The sequence below is a fragment of the Equus przewalskii genome, chromosome 29 (assembly GCF_037783145.1).
Source record: "Equus przewalskii isolate Varuska chromosome 29, EquPr2, whole genome shotgun sequence".
NCBI lineage: Eukaryota > Metazoa > Chordata > Mammalia > Perissodactyla > Equidae > Equus > Equus przewalskii.
The window spans coordinates 40,336,710-40,362,877 of record NC_091859.1 but is presented as its reverse complement, the minus strand read 5'-3'; the positions used below and the strand labels follow the sequence as shown (position 1 = coordinate 40,362,877).

At 48.0% G+C, this 26,168-nt stretch overlaps 2 long non-coding RNA genes across 6 annotated transcripts in view; one reads left to right on the top strand and one right to left on the bottom strand.

Annotated features, from left to right (window-relative positions):
* The window catches only part of LOC139080364 (uncharacterized), a 30,269-nt gene extending 15,800 nt beyond the window's left edge, over positions 1 to 14,469 (top strand). For 3 of the 5 annotated variants that reach the window (XR_011534822.1, XR_011534821.1, XR_011534820.1), the window contains 5 exons: positions 1,089 to 1,179; positions 4,387 to 4,626; positions 5,380 to 9,279; positions 10,750 to 10,842; positions 14,185 to 14,469. This is a non-coding gene — a long non-coding RNA (uncharacterized lncRNA). Of the gene's footprint in view, positions 1 to 1,088; positions 1,180 to 4,386; positions 4,627 to 5,379; positions 9,280 to 10,749; positions 10,843 to 14,184 lie in introns of those variants that run through there. The other 2 variants (XR_011534823.1, XR_011534824.1) reach the window with 2 other exon arrangements.
* A 1,388-nt stretch (positions 14,470 to 15,857) lies between these two features.
* Positions 15,858 to 25,557, bottom strand: LOC139080363 (uncharacterized). The gene is made up of 4 exons (XR_011534819.1): positions 25,408 to 25,557; positions 24,763 to 24,922; positions 24,148 to 24,202; positions 15,858 to 15,958 (listed from the first exon to the last, which is right to left on the bottom strand). It is a non-coding gene; the product is annotated as an uncharacterized lncRNA (long non-coding RNA).
* Positions 25,558 to 26,168: the final 611 nt, after the last annotated feature.

Below are 26,168 nucleotides of genomic sequence, written 5' to 3'. Positions count from 1 at the left end.
TCATGAATGTCAGTCTCATTAGCACTTCACTCCTTGAAATGTGAATAGTTGGGAAAAGATGCTCGTTCACTCGCTCATGCATTCTCTCTCTGTCTCATGCACACACACACGTGCACACACGCACTTGCACACGTAGGTCCCTCCAGTGCTGCAGAAGACAGAGGGTCAGTGTCCACTAGCGGCTTCCATTGCCAAGGCCCTAAGACACCATGAAGCCACACACCTGCCTGGACCCACCGAGAAGGAGTCTCTGGAGAGGCTGGGGTTCGGGTGGGAGGAGGGCGAGGTGCTGAGAGCGCAGAAGACAGCAGCCTTGGTCTCCCAGGGGCACCCCCAGCCAGAGGCCAGGGTGCGGGGGCAGTGGGCGCCCTGGAGGGCTCTTTCCCTTTCTGGGCCTCGGTCTTCCTTCATGTGCAATGGGCAGGAGCCCCTGGGGGGCCTCAGGGATGGTGATCAGGTAAATACACAGAATAAAATCCTGATTCTCCATGACCACACAGGGGCCCCTCGCGCCCCCAACCCCAGCAGTGAGCTGGTAAGCCGTTGCTGAGGGCTTCTCTAGGGGGACAGCCCTGATCTGTGACACGTGCCAATTTCCATGGTGCAAATACTTCCACCGTGATCCACTTCCAGCTACCAACCTACACGCAGAGTTCGGAACAGCTGTGTACAGCTGGCTCTCGGGAGCCGGTGAGAGCCACCTCCATGACACCACAGCTCCCCACAGCCCACCTTTCTTCTCCCCTCACCCACCCCTCTCCTGCCACACCGGCCGTGCTTCTGGTCCCCACACACACCAGGCATGTTCCTGCCTCAGGGCCTTTGCACGTACTGTGTCCTCCACCCGGACGCTCTTCCTCTGGTTGTGGCATGGCTGGCCTTGTCTTGCCTTCCAAGTCTCAGCTCAAATGTCACCTTCTCCAAGAAGCCTTCCCTGACCACCTTGGTAATATTGCTCTCCCTCCCTGACCCACACACCCCTGCCACTCGTGATTTTATGCCGTCTTATTTCTATCAAGGCACTCGACGCTACTTGTGTGACACACGTTTCTCTGTCATGTGTTTTTATCTGTTCATTATCTGTCTAGCCTCCCACAGTGTTTGCTCCATCGAAGCCAGGCCTCCTCGGCTCGGTCATTGCTGTGTCCCTTTTGCTTATAGCACAGTGCCTGGCTCATGGTAGGTGCGCAGAGGATGTTAACAGCATAAATGAATGAATGAAGGAAGGAAGGAATGAGTGAATGAATGAATGAACAGACAATGAATGTCGGAACTTACCTGGCCCGATCCTCCCAGGCCCTGCCTGGCCCCCTGCACCCTCCCCGTCCCCTCCCCCTCCCAGAGCAGCAGCCCTAATTGGCCAAGCCCCCCTGATGGCGCCCCATTGTGGAACCTGTAATTGCGGTCTCCTGCCCTGTTCCCCCCACCCCGAATCTCCCTCTTCAGCAGAAAGGAAGGCCCGGCCCTATTGTGCAGCTCCCGTGACTCAGGGATGACCTCACCGGGCCGGCTGAGATGGGGCCCGGGGTGGGGGGTGGCCAGGCCCAGGTTGGGAAAAGCTTGGCAGCTGTGGTTGGGACAAAGGGCCCGGGGGCTGAAGCTCTTCCTGAGAGAGAGGGTTTCAGGGGTAAGACAAGGGTGCTTTTCACTAAAGAGAATAACTGGGGTGGGGGTGGGGGGATTAATCCATAAGAAAGGACCCCGAGGGAAGCCTGGGACAGGAGGCCACGTGCCTGAGCAGGACTTTGGAGACACAGACAGACAGACGCACCTGGGCCTGAAACCTGCCCATTGTGTGGCCTTGGACCAGTGACTTCCTCATCCCGAGCCTGTGTCCTTATATGTAAAATGGCCAGATAATAATACTGCCGTCCACATAGGATCGTCACGGGTCTGTACTAGATAACAGATGTCAGGTGCCGAGCATACAGTAAGTACTCAATAAATGCTCATTTCTCCCCACCCTCTTTCCTAGACTTTCCTCATTCCTCACCCTCCCATCTCCCAAGCTCAGCTGCCCACCCCCCAAGCTGCCCACTCCAGCGCTGACCCCAGGAGCCCAGAGTCTGGCAGGGCCCCTCCTCCAGGGTCCCCCGGCTGGGCTGGGGCCCCAGCACACCTCCTGGGCTCCCGAGCTCAGGACCGGGTGGGCCCAGGAGGACCTCCATCCTCATGGGGGAACCGAGGGCAGATCCGCCCGGTCTCTGCACCCGAACCTCTGCCCTGGGCCCCTGGTTATTGCTCCAGCCCTGAGCACCACGCCCCGTCCCCTACCTGAGGGTCCCTGAGGAGTGGAGCACCTCTCTTTGCCATCAGGTCCCTCCCTCTGGGATGGGGACAGCGCCAGGGTCAGCAGCGTGCTGGGGGAACAGCGTGGGGCTTGGCGGGGCAGAGTGTGGGGGTGAGGGACAACAGGGTGTCTGGTCCAGCCTTCTGACCCCTTGTTGAACATTTTCTTCGGAATTTTATCAATACTATATAATTTTTAAGAGCAAGATATTCCGGATTAAAGCTCTTGACGTTAATTTAGTTTCTTGGTGGGTCTTCCATCAAGTGCGGTTAACCTGTTTTCAGTTTATTGTTTTATTTTCATTTTCCTTTTACTGAACTTGTTTTCATTAGGACCCACTATCTTCCCACACGACATCTCCGCTGACAATTTCCTCTTCCTAACGCTTTTTCAGCCATGTCAGGTTTCGCCCATGATCACTTCTGCCGCTGTGGGTTTTCTTTGGTGGCAATTTTTTTCTGCCGAGGCCAGTGATCCTTGAATCAATATCGCCAGTTCCCAATTGGGTTGGAAAGGTTTGAGGCTTCCATCAACCCCTACATCCAGAAGTTTCCCTGAGCGGGGGGTCGATCTGGGGGTGAGAATTCTCCTGCAGGAGAAAGGGCTCAGGCTGTGATCTGACTCCTTGCTGCAAGGAACTTTGGCCATCAAGGCACGTGGTGGGGTCAGAACACCCCGGAGGTCCAAACGCCTGGGCCTGGAGGTGGCCCAGGCCCTTGACAGAAGAGTGAGGATTGGGAAAACATCCGTGGCCAATGGCAACAGCCCAGCCCCGGCAGGACGACTAATGGCCCGGACCTTTAGGAATGAAGGTTTGGGTCACCCCACCGGGCGGGGAGCCACGACCAGCTAGGTGCTGGTCCTCTCTGCCCGAACTTCTGCCTCAGGCCCCTGATTACTGCTGCGGTGGGCAGTTTCCAAGAAGGCCCCTTGAGTGCAGGCGGGACGCGTGACTCGACTCTAACCCATAGACTATGTCAAAGGCGATGGGATGCCACCTCTGTGGTGAGGCTACGCAAGATGTGACTTGTCTTGCTAGCAAACTCCCTCCCTGGCTGGCCATGACGATGGCTGCTGCCACGTTGTGAGCTGCTGTGTGCTTGGAACTTAATCCTGCTCCAGCTGAGCCTTCAGCTGGTGACATATTATGCAGCAGTAGACAACTATGCGCCAGGCAAACACAAGAAGAAGTAGTCATAGTAGTAAGATACATTATTGGGCACCTACTGTGTGCCAGGTACCATTTTAAATGCTTCACACGCATTGTCTTATTTATCCCTCACACTCATCACAACCATCTCACGGTTATCATTTATAGATAAAAAAGAGACTCGGAAAGGTTAACACACCTGGGACATCCCGAGCCTGGCTGTGTGCTCAGAGCTGGCTGGAGAAAGGGGAGGGGACCCAGGGACAACCACCCACTTCCCTTTCTCCTCTCAGATCCCTCCCCTTTCCTCCCTGGGTGCAGACACCGTCTATCTTGTCCCAAAAGTGATCGTATGGACACGAAGGCCCCCGCAATACCGTTCTGCAGACATATTTCCCAGAAACATAATATCAATTTTACCTGCACTTTTTTTTTTTTTTTTAACGTTTATTACTGCACATTTTTTTTTTAAAGATTTTATTTTTTCCTTTTTCTCCCCAAAGCCCCCCGGTACACAGCTGTGCATTCTTCGTTGTGGGCTCCTCCAGCCGTGGCATGTGGGACGCTGCCCCAGCGTGGTCCGATGAGCAGTGCCATGTCCGCGCCCAGGACTCGAACCAACGAAACACTGGGCCGCCTGCAGCGGAGCGCACGAACCCAACCACTCGGCCACGGGGCCAGACCCACCTGCACTTTTAATAAGCATTTAATTCCTTCAATTGTCTGGTGGTCCATTTGCAGGGGAAACTGAACTACCTGAGCGTTTCTCACTCCACCTGCCGTACGGGAAAGAGATTCAATTAGAAAAATCTATTGCTAATTTGAAAGCTCTGATTCTATAATTTCCTACAGGGAAGACATGTAAATTGCGTATTATTTAACACCCTTACATGGCAGGTGAGTTCTGCGGGGGGCAATTATAATCCGCTCTCCACTCTTCTTCCAGATTCCTGACAGCGGGAGCGGGGAGGACGAGGAGGAGGCAGAACAGGAAAATATTTTGAAGGCTGGTCTCTAAGTGGCTTTAGGAACCACTAAGCCAGAATGGCCTGGACAAGGTCAGCTGGTTTGGTGCCCACCTTCCCGCCCATCGCTGGGCCACAGACTGTCACACAGGTCAGAGCCCCCCAGTCCTCTGCCCTTTCCTGAACCATCTGGAAGCTGGAAAGTCACTGTCCTGACACAGGTAATCGGAACACCCAGCCCTGCACTCCAGCCTCTCTGTCACCAGCTGTGTGGCAGGGGGCTGTCCCTTACCTGGTGGGCCCTGGTCCCCATCTGTACAATGTGGAAACCATAACACTCTCCATCCTGAGCGGCTGGGAGCCCCAAACCCAATATTGAGTATAAAGCAAATGGGGGGGCTTTGCCAACTACAAGGCACTGTGCCCCGTGGAGTGTGCCTGCGCTGGGAGTCAGACCCTAAAGCACCCACTGGGGGTCTGATTTCCACCCTCCTCCCCACCCCCACAAACTGCCAAGGAGCTCTTTCTCTAGTTGGACCCAAATCTTTCTGGCTAAGGGGCCTTTCCAGATAAGGCAATGTCTTCCCACACGGTTGTGGCTCTGGGCATCCCCCCTCCATGCGCACACGTGTGTGTACACACAGAGATCTGGGTAGATGTCTCTGGAAGAATGTTCGAGAAGGCAGGACCACCGGGGTCTGAGTGGGGAGCCAGGTGGTGGGGACAGACAGACCCAGTGCTTACTTTACCCTTTTGTACTGCTTGGGTTTCTTCGCTCTTTCCCTTTTTCCTTCCTCCTTCCCTCCCTTCCTTCTTTCCTTCCTTTTATGTCTGCCCATTACTTACTCAAAAACATGATTTTCTACATTTATGCATCTATTCATTTTTAACCAATGAGACGTGTGACCCAGGGCTCCTCCCTCCTTCCCACGACCGGAGCCCTCCTTTCTGATCTGTCTCATTCCATCCTTCAGGTCACAACATCCGAGCACCTTCCCCAGACAGACCCCAGGCTGGGCACCGAGGAAGGGTTGCTTGCACCTGAGCTGGGCCTGAGCTGGGCCTGAGCTGGGCCTTGAAGGAGAAGCAAAGTCCACCACTCCCTGCAGGGAGCTGTGGGCAGACACACCCCAAAAAACAAATACACTGCGATGGGCGCCAGGACAAGCCACCGAGAGCAGCAGGACAGCCGGTGGCCTGAGGGCAGGGGTGGGCGCCACCTGCTGGTCACAGATGAGAAGTGCACCTGGTGCCCACTTGGTCCTTCTGGAGGAGCCCGTGCTCCGGACTCTGAAGCCCTGGGCGGTGACTCCTGGGCTCCCACCCGAGGCACAACATCCTCCTCCCCACGAGTTTCTCCAAATAGCTGCTTCACGTGCTTTTCATAGACGTGATGTTTTTACATGTCAGAAGTGTGTCAGATACTCTATAAATCTTCATAAACTCCCCAAACGTGTACCCAGGGCTGGCCCCTGTGCTAGGCACTGGTGACATGGTGACCAGCCAGATAGCCATGGTCCCTGCGGGCTCTGAGGGCAGGAGGCCAATACTAAACACTGTCACAAAGGGCCCATTTAGTGACAAGCGTAATCACGGCTAACGGGAAAGCGGAGAGGGGAACGTTGCGTCACTTGCCCCCTCGCCAGCTCTGCAAGGACGGATGTGACTGCTGCTTTACAGACGAGGCTCAGAGAGGTGGAGTGGTCCACGCGGCAGGAGGAGATGCAGCTCAGACAGGGACCCAGGGCTGCCAGGCCACCGGAGGAGGGAGGGTGCAGGCTCCCCCGCAGGCCCACTGCCAGGCTGCAGAAATGGTCCCCAACTCCCTTCCTAACAAGGCCCAGAGAGCAGCTGTGTCTCCAAAGCCTGGTTTCAATGGGTTTCTGCCATCGCTAGGACTAAGACCTGGCCCCCTGCAAGAGCTGCGCTCTTCTCCCGTCTAAAGGGACAAGTAGACAGAACCCCGAGTCCTCACATGCCGTCAGCCAGACCTTCTCCCCTCCCCCCACCTCCTTTCGTCTAATGATCCCACCATCCTTCAGGAGAGAAGAGGGCCCTGCAGTAAGATGTGGCCGTCCCTGGGCCACCTGGGAATTGCCATCTCTTTCCCGGCCTCAGTTTCCCCTCCTGTCTACTGAGAGGTCAGATTGACTCCTCTGAAGACCTCGGTTGATCTGAAGTGTTAAAATCCTCTTCGCCAGCCTTCCTCCTCCCTTCGTCAGCAAGCACAGAGACGCACAGACCTCTCAGTGATGCTGGGCATCCTCAGTTTCCACAGGGTGACTCGTCTTGGGAGACCAAAGCCAAAATGGTTTGGAGACGGTACAGGCAAACTGGACTCCCTGCCACATGGCGGCTCAGGGATGCGGCAGTCAGGACAGCCTTGCCTCCCTCTGGGTCAGTGACGCAACCCGCCAGCCGCCGGAGGGCTTGATGGGCCAGGCTCCCGGGCAGGTCCCCTCCCTCTCTGAATTTTGGCCCCTCACACCATTTGCAGATGCTCTTTGAGCTGGTATCTGAAGCCCCCTTGAGGGTAAATCATGCAGTTCTCTACAAATGTGGTGGGAGGGGGCAGGCTGGAACCCAGCTCCTGATCCTGGCGCCCCTGTTTTAATAGCTGAGAGCCCTTGGGCAGGTTCCCAAAAATGTCCACTGGTGTCCCATCTCATCACTGGTCAAACGAGGATGATGGCAGTGTCTGGCCCCTGCGGTGGAAGGACCAGGTGAGATGACCCTGTACACAGAGGGCAGGGCACCTGGGCATCATTAGTGCTCACCAAGAGTTAGTCTGATGGTGAGTGTTGCCCAGGCCGGCCTGTGTTGGTCTCCCCAGACGTGCAATGAAGACTGGATGGGCAAACATTGATTGCACACACCTTGCACAATCACCTTGCACAACCCTTGACACTTTTACATCCGTCATCTCACCTAACCCTAGCAAAACCCACTTCCATCCCCATTTTTCAGTTGGGGAAACTGAGGCCCAGAGAGGGAGAGGGACGTTCCCGGGGTCACACTGTGCTGGGGTAGTGCTGGATTCAAGCCTGGAAGCTCTAGAATCAAGCCCTGGTCGCTGGGGAATGTCAGCATCAACTCACCAGGGGAGCAGCCTGACCCTGGACCCGGGTCCTGGTGGAAAATCAGAGATCCCCTGATCAGCATCACACGTGCACCTTCTCACTGCGGCCACAGGGGGGCAGCAGCGTCCCGGCCATCGCTGTGCAGCGGCTCTCCCACCTCCGCCCCGCCTGGAGCACAGCGTCAGCCGGCAGGGGAACCCAGACTGCCCAGGACCAGGCACAGGAGAAGCCTACAGCTTTGTTTAATCTACACAGAGTCTTTCAAAAAAGTATAACTGGTTGCTGGAATTTAAAAATCAGAAGATTTCATACCCAAATCCAGATTTCTAGGCTTTCTGGAAAAACCCAGAAAATCTGTCAACCCTGGGAGCCCACTCTAGCTGCCTGGAAGCCACGAGCTAGACTGGACAGCTTCATCCCCATGGGCACTTCTGTCCCCTCCCCACACACACTCATTAATGTGGCCCCTGGGCTTCAGGAGGCATTTGTGGTTGAGACCCTGGGGGCTCCCCAGCGGTGCTGTCCTGTGAGTGAGCTTCGCAACCTGAGCACTATGGACACTGAGCATCAGATAACGCTTTGGTGTCTGGGGACTGTCCTGCATGCTGAAGGGTGTCAGCAGCACCCACACCCCCAAGTTATAACAACCAAAACTGTCTCCAGACATTGCCCATGTCCCTGGGGACACTGCCTCGAGCCTTTGAAAGCGGGAGAAGGCATGGGTTGCCTCCAGGCGCAGAACCAGCAAACACTGCCAGCACCCCTCTGGGAAGGTCCCTGAGCTACAGGGCCACCCCAGGGCCCGAGCTGGACCAGTGCCCTTCCATCCTCCTAACTCCGGGGTCTGGAGGTGTAGGGTGGGGTTGCAGCAGAGCGTGCCTAATACTGGGGTAGAGGGACACAGCATGGGGTGGGGGTCACTGAGCCCACCCCAGACCCAGGCAAGGGCACCAGGAGACAGTTCCGTGATACAGACAGATGGACCAGCTTAAAGCAAAGGACAGCAGTGGCTGGAGAGGTTCCCACAGTTCAGTGTTGCTAGGGACATCCATGGGCTACTCACCCTGGAAGTCCTGAGGGCAGCCTCCCCAACTCGGAACCTTCTCCTGCCAGTCACACAGCACCCCCACCATCGACACTGCAGGAGCCACCCTGCTCCAGCTCACTGCAGGCCCGACCCCTGCCCCACACCCCCCAGCACCATGAGCTCCAGGACAGGCTGGGGCCTGTCCTCCCCCAAGAGGACACTAAAAGTCTGACGGAGGAGCTGGCCTTCCGTGACCTAGCCTTTCCTTGGGCCCTAGCTCCCAAGGAAGCAACTGCCACCAACAAGCCCCCACATTCCACCCCTGGGGCCTAAGGCCGGCCTTCAGGAGTCCAGACAGGGTCTTCCAGGCCAGCAGACACCACACACCCCAGTGAAAGGGAGGGAAAGGATGAACAGTCCCAGGAGGTCCCTTCTGTGGCCGAGGATTGGGGAAACTCAAGGTCAGTGGCCTGGTGATCATGGTCAAGGCCCAGCCAGGAGGTCTGAGACCTGACCCCGATCACGGCTCTGGTGTTGGGGAAGCAGAAGGAAGAATGGTCGGACCACATGCTGCCCCACAGCCCAGAACCAGGAGTGGGCTCCACTCACCCCAAAGCAGCGAGGCACAGGCTATGGTGGAGAACACTGAGGCTCAGAGAAACCAAGTAATGTGGCCAAGGACACACAGCAAAGAAAATGTTGGAACCCAGGCTGGAACCGTGGTGGACCCAGCTCCTAGTCCAGTGAAGCTTGCTCCACACTTCACTGTGAGCCTGTTTTTCTATTGAGTTGTTTACTTTTTCTGGTTGGTTCTTAAGAATTCTTGATATATTCTGGATAATACCCTTTTGTTCATTTTATATATTACAAGTATCTTCTACTCCATGGCTTGTCTTTTCCATCTATTTACAGTCTTTTGATTTAAAAAATCCTTAATTTTAATGTAGTCAAGTTTATCAACTTTTCCTTTACCTTTCTACTCAAAGTTGGAAAGGTGGTCTCTTTTATTGTCTTCTTACATAAGTGCCTGTTACATGTTAGTACAACACATCAGATCTGTATGGTGTGAGGTAGGGATCCAACTCATTTTTGTTTCCATATGGACACCCAATTGTCCCAGTGCCATTTCCTCAATGACCTGAATCCTAGCTCTGCCATTTATCCTTTCCATGTATGCGTAGTTCTGTTTCTGGGCTCTGTATTCAGTTACATTGGTCTCTTTGTCTGTGTAACAATACTGGAAGTCTCTTAATTTTTATAACTTTTTATCTGATAGAGCAAGTCTTTCCTTGTTCTCCATCTTAGGAAAGTCTTGGCTAGCCCTAGACTTTCTTACTTCTACATACGTTTTAAAATCAGCTTTTCAATACCATGAAAAATTCTCTTAGGATTTTGATTGAAATTGCATCAAATCTGCATATACTAATTTGGAGAGAATTGAGTCTTTAAAATAATTAGTCTTCTTACCCAAGTACTTGGTATATCTCTGCATTTATTTTGATTTTATTTAAAAATCTTGCCATATAGTTTATCATTGTCTCTATAAAGTGTTATCACATCCTTTGCTAGATACTTTCCTATGGACTTTATATTTTTGTTACTATTGCTAAATGGTATCTACATTTTCTGACTGACTGTTGATGATGGATAAAAATACAACTGACTTTTGCTAGACACTTAATTCTAGTAATTTATTTGTAGATTTTTAGGATTTTCTGTGTAGAAGATTATCAGCTGTTTATAGGGTTAGTTTTACTTCTTCCTTCCTATCTTTATGTCATTTTGTTTCTTTTTCTTGTATTACAACCCTGGCTAGAACTTAACCACAATGTTGGAAAGAACTGGCATCACTGATTTGTTTCTGATCTCAAAGGCAATACTGTCATTATTTCATTATTATGTTTGATGTCACCTCTATCTCTATCTCCGTTTATCGAGTTAAGGACATTCATTTCAATTCCTGGTTTGTAAAGAATTTTTATAATGAATGAATATTGAATTTTATTGAATTTTCTTCATCTAATGAAATGATTTAATGTTTTTTCCTTAAAACTCTTAATATGATGAATTACGCTAATTTCCTAATAACAAGCCAACCTTGCATTCATAAGCTAAACTCAACTTAATCATAAAGCACTATATTTTTCAATTATTATTACTGAATTCACTGCACTGATGTTTTAAAAGAATTTTGGATCTATATTCATGAATGAAATTAACTTGAAATTTCTCTTTAGTGTACTGTCGTCATCTGATTACCAAGCTTACGCTAACCTGATAAAGTCAGTTAAGAGTGTTGACTGCTTCTCCACCCTGGAGTCGAAATTTGGGTAAGCTTGAAATTATCTGTGCTTTGAATGCTCAGCAGAATTCACCTATAAAGCATCTGGAACTGACGTTTTCTTTATAGGAAGATTTTAACCTACTAATTTAATTATCTAATAATTATAGGACAATTCAGGTTTTCTATTTTTCTAGGCATTTGACAATTTCATTTAAGACTTCAAATTTATGGCATAAAGGTCATTTATAATATTCTTATATTACCCATCTAAAGTATGTTCCATCTATAATTATATCCTTTCTTTCATTCCTAATATTGTTTATTTGTGCTCTCTCTTTTATCCTAATTAATCTTCTAAGCAATTTGTCTAATATTTTTAGTCTTTTCAAAGAATCATCTTTCGTTTTCAGTCTTCCTTCTCTCTCTGTCTGTTTTCTATTTCATTAATTTCTAATCTACTCTTAATCATTTCATTCCTTCTACTGCCTTTGGATTTATTCTACTCTTTTTATTCTAAATTTTTAAATTGGATGTTTAGCTTATTAATTTTGAGCTTTTCTTGTTTGCTAATATGAGCATCTCAGGTTATAAACTCTCCCTTAAATACTGCTTTGGTTGCATCTCACAAGTCTTGATACAAATATTTTTGTTATTGGTACATACTAAGTATTTTCTAACTTTGGTTATGATTTCTTTTTTGGCCTGTGAGTCATTTAGGTATCTGTTCCCAAAAGTTTGAGCTTTTTTTAGTTATCTTTTTGGTTATCAACTTCTAACTTATTTGGATTGTGATCAGAGAATATAATCTGTGTAAAAATTGTGCTGGATGCTGTGATTACTGCCCCAGTCCCCCTGAAGGAATGAAGGACTTATTCCCCCAGCTCTTGTGGGAGCTGCTGGAAGGTGACCCTCAGCTGTCAGCCTCTGGGAGTTGCCTGGGCTGAAGGAATTGCCTTACCCGACCGAGGTCATGCCTCCTTCAGTGAGCAGCCTGCATCCAGTCAATGTGGGAGGATAAAGGCCCCAACCCAAGACAACTCGGAAGGACCGGCCCAACTCCAGAGCTCTCCACGAAGTTGGCTAAGGCTTCTCTCGGTTCTGCATTGCAGCTCAACACCTCCAGCTGTGTGAAGCTGCTTCATCCCCTCCCTTCCCCAGGGGCCAATCCCAAGAGCGTTCCGTATAAGCTTCCTGCACCCTAATCTCCATCTCAGAGTCCAATCTGTGACCCCAAGCCTTGAAGTTTGCTGAGGTTCGTTTTATAGTCTATCACCTTCTCTGAATGATCTAGGTATGCTTGAAAAGAGTGCGTTTGGGATTCCATATCCACATGTCAATTATATGAAACTTGTAATTGTGTTCCTCAAATCTTCTCTGTCTTCACTGAGATGGTATAAAAGGACCCCCTCTTGAAGGTACATCTGTCTATTCTCGTCCTTTCCATTTTTGTTTGTATGTTTGGCAGCTGTGATATTAGGTAGCTATAAATTGAGAACTGTTACAGCTTCAGTTGGCTTGAGTCTGCCATCATGACCTAGTGGCATCTTATCTCCAACAACGTTTTTCTCCCTTAAAGTCTATTTTCATCTTTTATGAATGCAGCCACAGCAGCTTTCTTTGAGTTACTATTTGCCTAGAATATTTTTTCTATATTTGGACTTTCAGCATTTCTGGGTCCTTATGTTTCAGGTATATCTCTTGTAAACAGAACATAATCTAGATATTGGAAAAATCCAGTTTTTTTATGTGTACTAATATATAGCTTATATATCTAGAAGAATTTCCATAGTCTTATAATGTATTTTCTATTCATTCTAACTGTTTCTGCCCCCAGCCCTCTTCGTTGCCTTTCTTTCAGTCATTTGAGATTTTTATCACCTTTTCTTATCCTAATTTTTCTGTCTAATTGTTTAGAAGTTATGCATTCTGTGAATAGTTCTTCCTGCTTCTCCTAGCTGTTTCAACACTGAGCACTTAACTAACAAAGTTTAAACTTAATCAATGTATTTGCCCTCCTCCCAAGTAATGGGAGGGATTGAAAAACTTAATTTTGACCATCCCTCCCCAAATTACATGGTGGTGTCCAGTATTTTAGTACTGACCGTTTTTGTCCTACCATAAATTAGACACTATTATTGTGGAGTCGTACACTCCATGTTTTTTTAGTTTCTCTCCAAATATTTGCCAATGTCTTTGCCCACGCTTCCTTATGTACCTAGCCTTTTCTCTGGCATAATTTTTATTCTGCCTGAAGCACATTACATTTAGACTTTTCTTTAGTGAGGATATCTGGATGGTAAAATCTCACAGTTTTTATTTGTCTGCATAAGTCTTTATTTCACCCTCGTTCTCGAAGGACACTCTAGAGTCCTATGCTGACAGTCATTTTTCCTCAGGGCATTGAAGACATAATTCCACTGTCTTCTGGCTTCCAGTGATAACAGTGAGAAGTCAGCTGTAGATCTGTTGATCCCCTGGAGATGACCCTTTTTCCTCTGATGCTTTTAACATCTTCTCTTTTTTTGTGATGTTCTGCAATTTCAGCAATATGTATTTAGATGCAAATTTCTTTTTATTTACCTTGCTTGGGATTCGCCAGGCTTCCTGGATCTGAGGTTTGGTACTTGCAACAATTCTACAACATTATCGGCCATTATCTCTTCATACATTGCCTGTTCCCCTACTCCATGATCTACTTCTGGAACTCTGAACAGGTGTACCTTAGGCCCCCTCACTCTATTCTCCTGGACCATTGCTTTGGCTCTACAGTTTACCACTCCTCTCTGGCTGTATCTAATCTGCTGTTCAATCTGTCCATTGAGTTCCAAGTTACAAGTATTGTATTTCTCACTTCTGCCAGTTTGCTTTGGTTCATTTTCAAATCTGACTGTTCATTATAGTCTCTTATTCCCAGCTCACGTTTTCAGATTTCTCTCTTATTTCCTTAAAAACACAAAAATAGTTATTTTAAATGTGTTTGTAGTCTCTGTATGATCATTTCAAATCTCAGGGCTTTAAGGATCTATTTCTATCGTCTCTTGTTTCTGCTGGTTCTCTTTTTCTCCTGGTGAAGTTTACTATTTTCCACTGTGAGCTGTTCTTTTTCTTTGGAACTTTGTTTGTGGACATTCTATAAGGCTGACATGTAGTTGAATTCCTCGAAAGAGGTTTACGGCTTGCCTCTGCCATTCAACCCGGCTTCTAACAAGCAGGGGCCACTTTAAATTCTCCACTTGAGTTTGTTTGAACCATGCAAGTAGCAGGAATGCAAACCAAGAATCACACGAGGGCCAGCTTGTGATTACAAATTCCCAAGAGAGATCTTTTTTCTCTCAACCCAGCGTCAAGGTCAGAACATGCAGGTTTCCCTTCCTGTTCTCTCCTGCAGGGTGACATTGACTCTTCATTCTTTCCTACACTCTGGACACAGCCCTTTGGACACTAACTCTGAAGGGGTCTCCTGGCTCCCCCAGGCGTGGCGCCCAGCGTATCTCCTGTGCCTTGCACCTCATGCAGCCACAGAAGCAGAAGGTCAAAGGCTTCCACTTTCACTCCATTTTGGAGAGCCATCATTTCTCTACTTTCATGCCAAGTAAGTAATACGTAAAAAAAAACAGTTTTCTACAAAAATATTTTATCCAGCATGTTAATTATAATCAGGGGAGCTATTAAAGGTATCTAATTGGGTTGAGTGCCAGAAACAGTTCTTTCTGAGCACTTTCCAGAACTTTCTTTGGCCTTTAGCCAGTTCTTCTGTACTAATATACACTACAGCCTACTGTAACTATCCATGGGTTTGTTGTGGTGGTGGTGCTCCCCTCAAGACCACGGGCACCTCAAGGGCCAGGAGGAAGGGGAGGTCAGCATTCTCAATGCTGATGTGGGCATGGACAAGGAAGGCACCTGAGAAATGTGTGGAGAAAGTTGAACAAATAGATGAATGAATGAATCCTCGTTATAACATCTAACCGGCTTCATCGGCACACTCTGGATTTCAGGTACAACCAGTGCCCTAGGCCTGTCTCATGGGATCTCCGAGTGTGCTGGGAGGAAGCATGGGATGCGTGCAGGACATCTGCACGTCACTTACTGTTAATTACAGCGTCACCTTGGGACGGAGGACCACGTCTCAACCAGGATATGGTCACAGAGAGCCTCAAAACTGGACAGTAAAAAATAAGTTTTAATGCCACAAAATGAAAATATTTTTTGCCAGTTGGAATCACACCAACCAAATTTGGGGCCTGTGGATTTTAGCAGCCCTAACCAGAAGGCCCCACCGACGGGTGTCAGAGCCTGGCAGAGAATAAGCTGGACTGTCTGATGGAGGGTGACTGCCTCAAGCCTCATCTTTCTTAAAATGGAACGAGTCCTGGTACCTAAATATACACGGGTCTTTCAAAACTTTGCTCCTCTCCCACCTACCTTCACACTTCTGACTCAAGGGGGAAAAATAACCCACCAGCAATTCATCTTCTTCAAGGGCTGCCGGCAAGCTGACAGATTTTTTTCACAGCTAAGTTATTTCTGATCTTGGTCCTGGCAAAAAGAAATATAGAGCAACCGTGGCTGGGAGACATTCGGAAGCTGTGCCAAGCCAAACAGTGTCGAACAGTCTGCATCAGATCCGCCAACCTTGCAAAAGCGTATTTTCCCTTCACAAAAAAATACCTTAAAACGCTCGCAACGTAAAACCAGCGAAGACGAGGGTCAGGAAGGAAACTCTCACCAGTTATAATGTGAGGCCGCCTCTCAGCCCGTGAACATGTGGCCTCAGGGCTCGTGAAGAATCACGAAACACTGGAGCGAGGCAGGCCCAGAGGGCCCTGGGGACAGCGACCCTCGGAGTGAAGAGCAAGTCTGTGAGTCAGACAAAACCGGGCCAGGCCATCCTCACTTCTTCCCAGCTGTGCGACCCTGGGCTAGTCACTCACTCTGAGTCTCCATTTCCAAACACAAGACAGAGCTGATGTTAATAACCCTACCTCATAATGCTGTCAGAACAATCAAGTAACATCATACGTGTAATTGTATATAATGACTGCATTTAGTGAAACTCTAACACAAGCTAAGTGCTCACTGTGTGAGACATGCTATATTTTTATTGTTGTATCCACACTTACGAGATGATCATGATGGTGACGGCGGAGAAGAAATTGAACCTGAGAGAGAAAGAGATGTAATTGGAACCATTTTAAAAAGCAGTCAGCTGCTTCCCGACAGAAGTAGGATGACAGCCCAGCTCTCCTGACTCCCAATCCTGTATTTTGAACACCACTGCCCATTTCTAATACTGTAGTCATACTTTTACTATTACCATTAACTAAACCTCTAAAGTGGCTTACTGCTCGCTCAGGGCTCCCACACACATCTTCTTGCTTCTATTTTATGTCGATTTTGTGACAGAATCTCAGTATACCCATTTTGCAGATGAAGAAATTGAGGCACAGAGAAATAAAATAATTTGTCCAATTCCAGCAAGTCAGCATCAGAACTGAGATTTGGGGGCCGGCCGTGTGGCTGAGTGGTTAAGTTCGTGTGCTCTGCTTTGGCGGTCCAGGGCTACACTGGTTTGGATCCTGGGCGCGGACCTACTACTGCTCATCAAGCCATGCTGAGGCAGCGTCCCACACAGCAGAGCCAGAAGGACCTACAACTAGAATAGACAACTATGTACTGGGGGGCTTTGGGGAGAAAAAGGAAAAATAAAAAGAACTGGGATTCGAACTCAGATCTCCTGGCTCAAGAGCTGCCTCCTTTGTGGGAAGGTCAGCCCTGCTCTTCTCTTCTAAAACATCAAACTAATATTTACTGAGGCCAGGTCCTGTGCTCACTCCAGGGACACAGAAATGAACCAGAGCCACTCCTTATCCTGGGGAAGCTCACAGGCTAACAGGCCAGACAGACATTAAAGAAATAAACAGAGGCTTCCAACAGACATGGCGGATTCAACACCGGAATCTACTTTTTTCCCCTCCCAAAACCCTATTAGAAGGACAGTAAAGGGACTTCTTTAAAAGCCAGAGACTCAGAAAACCAAAGAAGATGGGAGAGGAGACAGCATTAACCAAATTTAGGAAGCTGAAAGCAGACGGACTGACTTTGCGGGTGAAGAATCCGAATCGTAAACTGAGGGTGAGGAAAGTTAAGGCCGACTGGACTTAATCCCAAGTCCCGGGAAGTGAGTGGGTCCTGGCTAAAATGAAGAGGAGCACGGATCGGTCCTCTGCTCAAGGAAGAGTTAAAAACCCAGAATCTTCTCCCGAATTCTAGGAAACCAAGTAACAAACCCCCACGACTGCTCCCCGGCAGAAGCCTTGGGGTTTGTCCTCTGGGGAGCGTTAGACAGAGACCCTCTGGGCAGCTGTCTGCGGGACGTTACGAATCCTAGGATTTCATCCCCATGCACTAGTAGCAGCCTGGCTTCACCCTCCAGGCAAGAGATTGGAAGTGCTTTCTCTGGGTAATCTGACCAACCCAAGGGCAGAGATTTTTAGATACAGATATTAATGTTTCCCAAACTAAGCAACCCAGCCAAAGGGCTCAGAGAAGCTCACCCCACCAGGCCCCACACGCTCAGGAAGACCAGTCAGCTCCCAGCCCCAGCGAGCAGACAACCAAACTGTGTGAGATGTGGGAGGAGAGCAGGGCTCCTGAACAGTGAAGACCGAACAAGCAACAGCCAGAGAAAAGCAACTTGGAGGAAATAGAGACTATTTCGGGGGAAGAAAACTTAAAAAAAAAAAATCTACGAATGGCATTCTTAGAGAAAAATATTGGACCCATGAAACAAGAACAGGATGCTATGAAAAATGAACATTCAGAGAATTCAAAAAGAGCTCTTGGAAACTAAAAAACAGCAGAGATTTAGGCGCTCAGTAGAAGAGTTGGATTTTAAATTTGAAGAAATATTCTAGAAAGTAGAGCAAAAAGACAGAAGTGGAAAATAGGAGGTGTGGTGGTGAATTTTATGTGTGAACTTGACGGGATCACAGGGTGCCCAGATAGTTGGCTAAACATTATTTCTGGATGTGTCTGGGAGGACATTTCTGGATGACATTAGCATTTGAGTTGGTAAACTGAGAAAAGCAGACGGCCCTTCACAGTGTGGGTGGGCCTCATCCAATCCGTTAAGGGCCTGAATTGAATGAAAAGGCAGAGGAAGGGAGAATTTGTTCTCTGCCTGGCTGTTGAGCGGGGACATCAATCTTCTCCTGCCCCACCCTTGCACCGGAACTACATCACGAGCTTTCCAGGGTCTCCAGCTTGCAGATGTCAGCTGGTGGGAATTCTCAGTCTCCATAATTGTGTGAGGATAGAGGGAGAGAGTGAGCCAATAAGATATATACATGAAGATGGATGTAGCTATAGATATAGATCCTATGGGTTCTGTTTCTCTGGATAAGACAGGAGGAAAAAAATGGAGAGGTATAACATCCAATTAACAGAACTTCCAGAAAGACACACCAGAGAAAACAGAAGGAAAGAATTCATCAACAATTCCAGAAATTTTTCCAAAACAAAATATAGATTTCAAGGAGACCCACCAAGCACCCCTCTGGGCAATGCATCAAAAGAGACTCAGACGAAGGCACACATCATGGTAAAACTTGAGACCTGGGGACAAAGGGAAGATCCCACAAGCTTCCAGGGAGAGGAAAAGGTCACAGGGGAGGGTTAGGAAGAGCTTTGGAGTCCTCAACACCGCTAGCAGCTGGCAGGCACAGGAGAAAAGCCCGCAAAATGCTGGAGGAGAAGTATTTCCAAGCTAGACTTCTTTACCCAGCCAAGCTATCAATCCAATGTGGGGACAGAATGAAGATCTTTTTATACATGCCAGGTCTTGAAACATGTACAGTCGATCCTCATTACTCGAGGATTCCTTATTTGAGAATTCATCTACTCCCTAAAATTCACATGTAACCTCTAAATCGATACGGTGATTTTTGTGGTCATTCACAGACACAGGCAGAGGGCAAAAAATTTGAGCCACCTCAGGTAATGCTCTGCCTTCTTGTTTCAGCTCTCATGCTGTCAACCAGAGCCCTTCTCACAGTCTATTTAGTGCCATGGCTTTTGCATTTTTGTGCTTTTTGTGGGTGATTTCGCAGGTGAAGTTGGTCTCACATGTAGTACTGAGGGCTATCTAGGGTTCCCAAGCACAAGAAGCCTGTGATGTGCTGTATGGAGAAAATATGTGCGTTAGATAAGGGAGTAAGTTAAGAAAGGGGAAAATATGGGATACGGGAAAAAGGAGGGAGGCAGGGGCACCCCCAGGCTGCTAGGGGAAGGAGACCCCAGGACAGCAGCCATGCCCCAGGCCTGGGGAGAGACCAGTCCACCAGACACAGGTTCCTCCAGCAGTGGAGAAGGCCTGGTGCATTGCAAGTCCTGTGAGGAAAGTTTGGGGCTGAGTTATTGTCAATCGCATAGAAAACTAAGCAAAGAAGAAACACGACAATTTTGAGCTGGGGCGAGGGTAGCACTGTGTGGGGGAGGGTGTCATAGGTACGGCCTTTTCTCCGTCTTAACACTTGTGTAGCACTTTCTCTATCCGGCCCTGTTTGAAGCTAACATTTTATATGACTTGACTCTTTTAAAGCTATAGCCCAGCCAGGCTGGGGCCACGGCTATCAACCAAGAGGGTGAGTAACCTGTCCAGGATCACACGGCAGGGAGGGGGCAGAGGGAGGACTGGAATGAGGCAGGTGGCTCCCGACTCACGTCTTCTGAAAATGGAAGCGACTGACGTTCTCAGACTGTCTGGAGAGTTCTGAGGACACGGGAAGGTGTGGCGGGGCGGGGGGGAGGAAGGAAACAACAAAATCCTCACTTTCCAGAATGAGAAGTCAACCCATAAGGCTGACAACCACAGATCTTCCTCCACTCACGATGCGATTACGTCCTGATAAACCCATCGTACATTGAAAATATCGTAAGTCGAAAATGCATTTAATACACCTAGCCTACCGAACGCCATAGCTTAGCCTAGCCTCCCTTCAACGTGTTCAGACACTTCCCTTAGCCTAAAGTTGGGCAAAATGATCTGATGCAAAGCCCATTTCATAATAAAGTGTTGACTATCTCCTGCAGTGTATTGAACATGTACTGACAGTGAAAGGCAGAATGGCTGTACGGGTGCAGAATGGTCCTGAGCATATTGGTCTTTCACCCTCATGATCACCTTGATGACTAGGAGCTGCGTCTCGCTGCCACAGCCCAGCATCAGAAGGGTCTGGTACCACACAGCGCTAGCCCAGGAAAAGATCAAAACTCAAAATTCCAAGTACGGCTTCTACTGAATGCGTATCACTTTCACACTATCGTAAAGTCAAAAAATCGTAAGTCAAACCGTCGCAAGTTGGAGACCATCTGTACAAAAATCAAGATTCAGTCCCAGAGGCACAAAGGTAAAAACCAAAATAATTAGTTAAAGGAGGTGAGACAGCTGCCTCTGAGGAGGGCATATGGGAGAGAGTTGGGGAGAAAGTGGCAGGAAACTGCTGTTTTTCTTAACAAACCCCCTAGAACTATTTGCCTGTATAAGTTGGCTCAAAATAAAAGCTAAAAATAAAGAAAAGAAATAAACAACGTCCCTTGATCCTAGACAGAGCCTGCACGCCAGGGCTGCCAGGGTGGGGCCTGGGGTGGGGAGTCGTCCCTTTATTCCTTGTTTCTCTGACTCTGCCTTTGACCTGGTAGATGCCCCTCTGGCCCTCCAGCATCATCAGGGCCATTTCCCCGTGTGAGTTATGGTTGAAGACCCCAGCAAGGAGTCGCCTGCCGAGACCCCAGCTGCATACACCTTCCAGCTCAATCAGAGGCTGCTCGTATTGACAGATCCACGTCGACTGCAAATGAAGGATCCTCCAAGGGACGCCCTGCCTGGCCTCTCCTCCCAGAACCCTAAAAGAAGCCAGGCTGCCGAGGGCCGTCACGACACACACTAATGACACAGGCACAGGATGACACGTCAAGAGACTCTCAAGAGACACGCTCAGCACCTGAGGTCACAGAGACAAAGTAGCATCCATCCAGGGGGGGCTGCCTCAGGCAGGCAGGAGACCTCATCCCATCTCGCGCCCCGACCCAAGCCCAGATGGGACTCCCTGAGCCTTTCTCCTGACGCCCCCACGCAGACTCATCGTTGTGGGTGGCAGCTTTTACTGAAGATCCCCAGGTGATGGCCCCCTGGTCATCGGAGACTGAGGAGGGGATGCTTGCTGCATACATATCCCCGCTCTTCCTCTTTGCGTCAAACTCAACAACGGACAGACGCTGCTGCTGACCAGAGGATTCCCTTCCTTAGGGGCATTTCAGATCCTAAAGGAGCACCTTGGTTCCTTCAGAGCTGTGACAACTGTGTGTCCTCTAGTTTGCCCCTTGGCCCCTCACAGTCCAAGCGGACGCCGAGCTGGTGGAATTAAATCTTCTTGCCTGTTTCGCAGGGCTCCTGTGAGGGCCACATGAATCATTCAGGCTGGGGTATTTTGGGAAATAGAAGGGCGAGAAATCCAAAGAATATTTTGAGAAACGCAAGCAATCAGCCCTCTCAGATGTTAAAATAGATGAATAAGCCCCAGATTAAACAGCAGAGCCGGCGCAGACAGAACAGAATGGAGCGGAGAAGGCTTCCTGTATAAAAGAACTTAATATATGATAAAGTTGTTCTCAGGAGACAAGGAACAATGGAAGGAGTAGCACATGAAGTCACTTTAGATGCATTCTTCCCGTCTTTCACAGAGACTGGAAATAGATGGTTTACAGAGCAAATAAAGTCTTAGGGAGACTGGCCAAAAATACAAGTGAATATTGACCATATTTCTGGAGGAATGGGACATTTCCAAGCTTTAAAATCATTGAGGAGATTTTTTTTTAAGAGGAAAAGAGAACAGATTTGATTATATAAAAACAAAAAGTCTTCTGCACCACAGAAAAAAATTAGCAGGGAGAAAAATAGGCTGACAACCAAACAAATGGGCAAAGGTTAATAACAATAATCTCTCAAAAAACTACACTCGTTGGTAAGAAAAGCCTTAAAGCCACAGGGTTTTTGTTTTCTTTTATTTTTTGGAACTTGACAAAATAATACCAAATTTCTTCTGGAAAAATAAACATGTGAGACCAGCCAGGGAAATTCTAAGAAAAAACAAAAGTAATGACGGAGGACTGGGTTTGCCAGATGTTAAAATGTATTACGAAAGTGCAATCATTGTCAAAGTTTAGTGCTGGAAAAGAACGGGATGCTCAGTCCAGCCCAGAGAAGAGAAATCGACGGAAAGGTGGGAACTGAGCATGTGAAAAAAGGGAGGGCATTTCACATCAGAGGGAAGAGATGTGTCAGTCAAAGCACGGCACTGAGATGACTGGGTAGTCAGCCACCTGGGAAAAATAGAGTTGAACCCCTGCCTCACCCCTTCTACCCAAATAAATTCCAGATGGATCCAAGATTTAAACAAACAAACAAAAATGAACCCTAAAAATTCTAAAAGAAAACATAGGTGAAGTTATTTATAATCTTGGAAAGGAAAGATATTCCTAAACAGGATACTCAGAATCCATAATAAAATTCATTTGAGGAAATAAATGAGTGAGAAAGCCAAAGGCTATTTTCAGAAAGATGAGAGGCTGGCCCAGTGGTCTAGTGGTTAAGTTTGCACTTTCCGCTTCGGCAGCCCGGGTTTCGTCAGTTTGGATCCTGGGCGCGGACCTACACACTGCTCATCAAGCCATGCTGTGGTGGCATCCCACATAGAAGAACTAGAATGACCTACAACTAGGATGTACAACTATGTACTGGGGCTTTGGGGAGAGAAAAAAAAGGTAAGGAAAAAGCCCGTTTGATGTTAACATACACAATTAACCGAGAGCTGAGAAACAGTCTTTCCTACATAAAGTAACTCAAACCATGATAACAGTGTCTTCTCCAGCTAATGAACAATGGGAGGAATGTTGAATGAATGGAGTTGGGAGACCACGTCGGGAAAAATATAAGTTTAAATCCATTTTCACGTAGCTGAAGAATAAATTATTTATAATGCAAATCAAATCCTAGAAAGACCGGCCAAACATATAAGTGAATATTGCCCAGCTCTCTGGAGGGATGAGAACCTTCCAGTCTTTAAAATGACTGAGGAAATCAAAAAGGGAAAGGAGACTGATTTAACTATTTTTAAAAAAACCTTCTATACCAACAAATCAAAATTTTTAAAATATGACATATAAAATTTTTAAATTTCTACGTGAAAAAAAGTATAAGCAAAGTCATGACAAAAGCTAAACAGGGATGGACATTTCATAGGCTGGACCGCTTGAATTTAGAAACCTCTCGTACAAGTAAGTGAGAAAAAGAGTGAAAGCCTAACAGAAAAATGGGCAAAAGCTGTACATGAAAAGGACATTCCCAGAAAAAGAATTTAAAATGAACAAGGACTATATGAAAAATGTCCAACCTCACTCATAATTAAGAAATGTAAGTAAAAACAATAAGATGCACTTTTTTACCTATCGAATTGGCCAATATTTTAAAGTTTGAAAATACCTAAATTTATGGAGAAATAGCCATACTCAAAGACTGTTAGAGGGAGTATAAATTGGTCTACTCCATTCCTTTTCTTGGCTGTATAATACTCCCTGTGTGGATGTCACACATCTTATTTGAGTCTCCATTTACAGACATTTAGGGTTGCTGGGGTGGGGTTTTTTTTCCTATTTTTTAGGTATAAAAGGCAGTACTATGATGATCATCCTTGCACACACATCTTTGCATACATATGTGAATATATTTGTAGGAACAATTCTTGGCAATGGAATTATTCAATGAATGGACCTTTGCATTAAAAGTTTTGATAGATACTGCCAAACCGTTTTTCCAATTTACACTCTGGCCAATTGTGTGTGAGAACATTTGTGTCCCTATATCTTCTCCAGCACTTAGAATTATAACATTAAGGTTGTTTTGTGGGGCCGGTCCCATGACCGAGTGGTTAAGTTTGCACACTCTGCTTTGGCGGCCCAGGGTTTCACCAGTTCGGATCCTGGGCATGGACATGGCACCGCTCATCAGGCCATGCTGAGGCAGCGTCCCACACAGCACAACCAGAAGGACCCACAACTAGAATATACAACTATGTACTGGGGGGCTTTGTGGAGAAGAAGAAGGAAAACAAAAAAGAAGATTGGCCACAGACGTTAGCTCAGGTGCCAATCTCAACAGAAAAAAGAGAGGAAACAAAGATTGTTTTGTTAAGTATGTTTTTAAAAAACAAAGAACAGGGCAGGAATGGACAGGAATTACAAATTGTGGTACAAACGTAAGAAATTTCTTTTTAGTTCTGCCTTTGCCACTTACCTGCCACGAGATACTTGGGGCGTCTCCCCCCTGCTCTGGGCCTCAGTATCTCCGTCTGTAAAATAAGAGGAATGAAATAGATTGACGCTCCTCAAGCCTACTCGTCCTATCACGAAGAGGAGCGAGTCAGTGTTCCCTGTGAGTGTCCGGGGTGGTGAGGCAGGTGAGAGGTGCCCCCTGACCACTCTTCCATCCCACACACCAGAGACACAGCCACTTCAGGGTCTGCAGCACAGCCCACCCAGGCAGACAGGGCTTGGGTCTCATTCTCCATCTGTGGACGAGGAAGGTCAGGAAGCCAATTTCTACTCTGTTAGAGAGGTTATTGTTTTTCTGCCAGGAGGAAGGCTGGACCGCAGGGCTGGCTCTCCCGGCGTCTCAGGTGTGTGCTATCCAGCATTGATCTGGTCACAGCCCTTGCTCAAAAACCATCGGTGGCTCCCCAGTGATTGCAGGAGGAAAGCTAAACCCCTTGATTGATTCCGGCCTTGAGCCTCCAGGTTCCGGCCCCACCTCCCTCTGTGGTCTGGCCAGACACACGGTCTCCACCACCCACAAACTGAGCCTTGAACACACACTTTATCTGGGACTTTCCCTCCTCCTGTGCTGGCTCACCTGCGAAGTTCTCCTGTGTACCTCTAACGACTTCCTCTGACACAATTGTCTGCGTCCTTGCACGTAATCTGCGGTGTGTAATCTGGCATAAGAATCAAAGGGCACAGGATCCACAGGAAAATTCCACAAGCCTTCGTCAAACCTTTTTGGCTTAGCGAACCTTAGAGAAAAAAAAAGCATGAATATTCATAATAGGGCAAAGTATAATTCCCATCAAGGTTGGGTACGTATATATGTGTGGAAAAAAGATCGGAAGGAAATACAGTATACCAAAATGCTCTCATCTTCGAGTACCTTTATAATAATAACATGGATGATGATGACAAGGATAGCTGACACTTACAATTTACACGTAGGACTTTTATAATCCGAAGAACAACTTTCGTTTTTAGAGGATTCACGCTAAATAGTGATAGATGGAGAATTATTTTCATGCAATTAAAAGGTAGGTTCTGGACTCAGACGGATGAGGTCAGACCCCCTAACTTCCCCATGGTCCCCTCCTCTCCTGCTCATACCCCCACCCCTGCAGCCTCCCTGCAAACTGGGCCCGACACCTGCCTCCAAGAGCCCAGGTCAGCACCAAGCTAGGACCCCACCTCCCAGGAGCCTCCTCCCCACACCTGTGCAAGCTTCTGGGGCTACCTGGCAGCAGGGTGGTGGTTAGCAGTCCTGGCCCTGGAAATGAGACCAGCCCTGACCCTGCGGTTTGCCCCTCTGTGAACTTGGCCAAGGGACTCCTTCCTCTGTGCCTCAGTTTCCCCGTCTTTAAAATGGCCATCATGGTAGACCCCCCTCCTTTTTAGACAAGTGTGAGAATGAAATGGGATGAGTGTAGAAAATCGCTGAACCCAAGGCCTGGCACCGAGTAGGCGCTCAATACACAGGCGCTATCGTCATAATACTTATCGCTACTTGTTACTAATTTGTTGGAGGATGCTAAAAGGCAGCGGACAGGCAGTCCCCTCAAATAAGGACTTATTTAGAAGTCCTCTGGACCGAGGCCCAGAAAACCAGAATGTTAAAAGGATAAATAAAGAGTCTCCAAGAGCCGGACAAAGTCTGGGACGGCGCGGGGGAGGGGACCCGGCCAGAGAGAGGGGTTAAGCCTCGGACAATGGGCGCCGTCTGAACTAACCAGGGCCGCTTCTTTGAGTCGTGAGAAGAGCTATTTTCTTGTTTAAAGCCTTAAAGAGCTATTAAGCTGGGCAAATCGCTGGTAAAACAGCTGGAAACCTAAGTAGCAATTTAAACAGCCATTGCCCTCCCATCCCGGGCTGGAATGCGAGCCGCCGGCCGGCCGGGCTCCGGCCCGACATTGTCTGGACTAAGAGGATTGAGCGGGGGACCTCTCCGCGGGCTCTTAATGCAGCCCGGAGCTTTATTTAGCAAATCCACAATTTCCA